The sequence below is a fragment of the Morone saxatilis genome, unplaced genomic scaffold, assembly GCF_004916995.1.
Source record: "Morone saxatilis isolate NCDOM2014 unplaced genomic scaffold, NCSU_SB_2.0 Contig0, whole genome shotgun sequence".
Taxonomy (NCBI): domain Eukaryota; kingdom Metazoa; phylum Chordata; class Actinopteri; family Moronidae; genus Morone; species Morone saxatilis.
Window position 1 is genome coordinate 7,180,242 of NW_023339650.1, and position 4,969 is coordinate 7,185,210.

The following is a 4,969-nucleotide window of genomic DNA, read 5'->3' on the forward strand; positions in this document are numbered from 1 at the left end:
GTTTGTCTCTTCTGGCCTACTGTGGGAATATGGTGGTTTAACATGGTGGTCTCCATGGAAGACCACCTGCAACATCTGTAGATATAAAAGACTCAACAAAAATTATTCTCATTTTCAGGTGATTATGACAATTCATATTTGTTGCATTTCTGGTAACAAATCCTCCTACATGTTACACACTAGACCTTTAAAGGTTCAGTATGAAGTAAATTTAGTTTAAAAGGTTAAAAAAATAACTACAATTATCAATAGATCATGCAGAAATAACAGTTTTGATGTTATCTCAAAGGCGTCTGGTGTTGAAGAGACATCTACCGAAGTTAGCATGCTAACCAGCTAGCCCTGGCTCATAATACCACATTTTAGCTCAAAAGGCTATAGTGAATCACTGTAGTGTCCAGTACGCCCTCAGTCCAAGAACAGCAAGGTGGTCTTCGTGCCACACCAACACTCCTCCAGACCTCCCACAGACTGTATGGGACTGAGCTGTATTCTTACAGCAGCTGCACATAGTGGTTACTCTGGTGATGTGCTGCTCCCTATTTCTTTGGAGTATGAATTCAACAGGTGGTCAATTCTTACATATTACATCTTTAATATTAAAACAACAAAGAAGTGAGTTTGCAGTATTTCAACAAAATTTCAACTTAATTGTTGCTAATTAAACTCCAGTTGGTTTAGATTGTAAATGAGCTAGATAGCACATGAACTTTAGACAGACAGTCTGCAGAAAAAACACCAATTTCTCAGTTACTGATTGTATCTTGAGACAGGAAGAAGAGGAGGGGGATGTAAACTCAACCAAATTAGATTGTGCAAATATTTGACTAATTTATTTGTCATCATCTTATTTATACAGGAAATGTCACATTTGTTTGTACGGTATTTATTGTTGCTATCAATTTAAGCTTGATATAAAAAACATTTGTCATAAGTCAAGTAACTATTCCTCTTAGTTATTTAAAATTTCTTGTCATCAAATGGTATGATTTTGATCATGTTTACTCACAAATGTGGGTCACAATGACTCCACTTGATCATTGATCAAAACACAAATCTATGAATAAATAAATAAGATGCATGTTTTGAGCAAATCATACTACGTGTGATGAATTAGAATTAGCATTATTGATTTCCTTGTATTAATGAACATTATTTGTTTAAAAAAAGATGCGTCCATATTCATTTTTTCTTGACTTGAGCATAGAGAGCCTCTGGGTTGTCAGCAGTCTGTGTTAAGCGGTTTGCTTTTTTGGACACTTTGACCTGTGCATACAGTGTATCCTGCTGCAGTGCATTGTCCTGTACTGAGGCAGAGGATGTTTCAGGTCTCCACTTAGAGAAGTCGATTTCTCCATAATGGATTTCCTCTTTTTCCGCTGATCTGGCTGGTTTTTGAACAGTTGGCTCCTTAGTTGTTAGGCTCTGTGAAAACTGTACCAAAAGAGAAATGTTGAACCTTCATCTACTTCCTTCCTCTCACTTAGCTCCCATTGCTATAACAAAGCGACATCACAATATTCTGCTTTTACTGGGTACGAAAATGTAAAATCTAGTTGCTGCGCCAAAATATACTTGAAAAATAATGTGAAAGTGTATTTGATAGTGGATTGTTAGTGTGGGTTGTTAACAGGATGTTTCATCACATTTCCTGTATTTCTCTATTTTTACTCACTGAAGAGGAACATCTAGGTCTTATGAGTGCAGTCACTATGAATCATTAGAAACCTATTTATGACAGACAGTTCTGTACTTTACATTTAAGTATTATCTCACCTGTGTCTGTTGTGAACTTGTGTGTTTTGATTTTAACCACCTGGAAAACATAAGAAGGCACTCAGCTTAATTGTTTGTGTAATAATAACAACAACAATAATAATTACAATAATAACATTAAGCCTTTATGTATTTAACAAGTTTCAATACATCAGTTACAAAAACGCTTTAAATACAATTTAAAAATCATCAGTGAAATACATTTGAAGACAGGATCTTTTCTTACTAAACTGAATTGTCAATATTAGTTTGTGAAATATTTTGTGACTTCCAATCATTGACTCAGACACCCATTTATCTCATTGAAGTAAAGTTATGTGTTATTGAGAGACTCAAGATAAAATAATGATGTCATCTACATAAAACTGAATATCTGTGTTCTGTGTATGCTGTGAAATTGTGGCTGCACATTGACACAACAGTAACGACCCAAGTATTGAACCTTGAGGAACTCCACAAATGCACACGTGACGTTGAATTCTAAGTAACTGCAAACACGTATATTGAAGAAATCAAATTAAAACTGCCTGACCCTGAGTTTTCACCCTTTTTCTAAGACAGTCAGTCAAAATAGAATAATCAGCAGTTTCAAATGCAGATCAGAGCTGTAAAAGAACTAATACCAAGTGTAATTAAGATAATCACACATTAAAAATAATACAATTGTTTTGGATCGATAGATCTGGATATGAAATTCATTTGAGATACTTACCAAATGGCAGCAACCACACAGATGAGTACAATGACCCCAATGATCCCTCCAACAACTGCCCCCAATGGTGAAGAGCTACCAGGCTGTTTTGCTCCTACAGAAACAAAAATATAAAAAAAAAAGTGACTATGTCAAGTTAAGAATTATGGCTGTCACCCAGTTTTCATGTAATAAAGCTTTATAATAAAACTAAATTCATTGTGAAAAATCTTTTATTTAACTTTTCCTCCTTTTTTGGGTTGCTTTCCGCTTGTTTTCCATTATCAGCCTCCTTTTTTATTTTCCCATATTGTCAAGTCTCCTCTCATTCACAAAACTCTGTTTTCATGTCCTATCAACAACACTTTTCTTTGTAAATAGTTTATATTGACTTTATACGTTGTATCAACCTAATTTTTTAGATTATGTTGTTTATTTCACTAGAAGATACAGTAGTTTGTTTAACTTTATTTGTCAGAAGAATCCATGATGAAAACAATTAATGCTCTCCACCCACCACTTCATAATGTGTGTTTCTCTTCAAGTTAAAGTTTATCTGTCTCTCATCTCACAAAAGAGTAACAAAATAATCAGATTCAGTTCTAATTTCTACAATTTCCCTGCACGTTGCAAATTCAATCCAATGATGACGAACTGAATGTACCAAATAATCATTTGTAGCCACAACAGTAATTAATCTCCCCATCTGTCACATCTTGAACCTTGTCAAACGGTTTCAGATACATTCATGGGTCCATTTTGCTGTTCTTGAACCGAGGTGAAGCCGGCTGATGGGAAGGCTTGGCTCTGCTGGAGCAGGTCAGGTCTCACCAAGCTACCTGCTGACACCAAATATACTTGATGGACCTAGATGGAACACTGAGATGTCTTTCAGGAGCAATGCTGAGAAAATGTGACGATCTAACTTTATTGAATTAAAAATGCAGCTGAATTCCATGAATCATCATATTGTGACAGGATCTCAATGAACATTAACACTGGTTGTCTTACATTGTAAACACTGAGAAGTCTTTCTCCTCTCTGCTCTCTGTTATCTTTTCCTTCATTCCACAGGATATCTTGACAGAACAGGTGAGAGTGTTGTATCCAATCATGTTTGGTCTGAGCAGAGTGATGTCTCCTTGGTTTTTAGTTGTGAAGGTTTGATCCTGTGTTTCTCCTAAATTGGGTTTGTGATAGTCTTGTTGGAGAATTCATGTGAGTTAGGAGGAGTTGTGGACAGGGAGTGATAAGCTGAAAGCAGGGTTAGCTAGTTGAAGACTGCTTCCTTCAGATGCTGAAGTGGGTGACTGTTTCACCCTAGATCTCAATTTGGGGGGGGGCCCCGTCCGGAGGAGAATCCTGTGGAATTTAAACTCAAACAGCATTGTTATCGAAAGAATAAGTTTAATTGTACTGGGTTTCCCACCACAGTGAGACCCTTTTAATCTGTAAAGTAAATGAATTTCAAAATCAGCATCAATGTGTAAACAAAATAATTTCTCTCCTATATATGCTGAACCCTTAGTTATCCAAGCAACGCTTAGTCATTATCATGATAGTATCCAAATTCCTGTGGTTGTAAAGAGCTGTATGTAGTTTGGTCTCCCACTGAACGTAAAAGTGAAAAAGTAACAGATGAGAACTAGCTTATGTCCAAGCCGTTGAAAAATGCATGCTTTTTTAATACAAATACTATATAACATGGTTAATAAAATTATGGTTAAGATGTTAACTGTAACAAATTTGATCAACAACTGATACTGATGCATCCTGGCGTGAGATAGTTTGGTTTCAAAATGAAGGTTAGAGTCATGGTGCTTGACAGTTTGACACAACAACGAGTTAAACTGACTAAAACAAGAACTCCTCTTACCTTTAACTGTTATTTTGAAAGAGGATCACAAGAAAGCTGTATAGCCGATGAACGGTTTGTTCTAATTCTGAGTAAGTAATATGGTACCTTTACTCGCACTGTAAAATAATTGTCGATTAACACTGGAAAACAAGAGTATGTGGGGGCATTTTCTTTCTCACCAAGGTTTTCAGTAAATCATGCATCGTGAGAGAGCATCATGCAGACCTGGCCGGTGACGGGGGGCAGCATTTTAGACATAATGCCTTCATGCTGGTCGTCGTGCTGCGCTGGTGCTCCAACTGGGGGCATGGTTGAGCGTACTCTGTGTAGGTGGGAACACTGACGAATGGGTAAGCTACTTGCACAAGCCCCTTCAAAACAAAGCAATGACAACGCCTCAAAGCACGCTGTGCCAAAGTACAGCCTGACGAGAAACCGCTGCGATGGCTGTATTATTCTTAAAAAACAGCTAAAAACATTAAATGACTTCTTCCGTTGTAACTGTTATCTTTGAAATGGATCACAATATGCCTGTTGCCGTCTGTGATGGCAGTTCTGCAATTCTGAAGTCAGATATTGTCGTGTATAACTTGTGATTAAACTGCAAACAGAGTGTGTGCAGTGTTTCCTGACTCAGGTTTCGG

At 36.8% G+C, this 4,969-nt stretch overlaps 1 long non-coding RNA gene across 1 annotated transcript; it reads right to left on the reverse strand.

The window, feature by feature from the left end:
* Window positions 1–809: 809 nt before the first annotated feature.
* Window positions 810–2,613, reverse strand: LOC118323378. The gene is made up of 3 exons (XR_004796490.1): window positions 2,489–2,613; window positions 1,777–1,816; window positions 810–1,434 (listed from the first exon to the last, which is right to left on the reverse strand). It is a non-coding gene; the product is annotated as an uncharacterized LOC118323378 (long non-coding RNA).
* Between the last annotated feature and the right edge of the window lie 2,356 nt (window positions 2,614–4,969).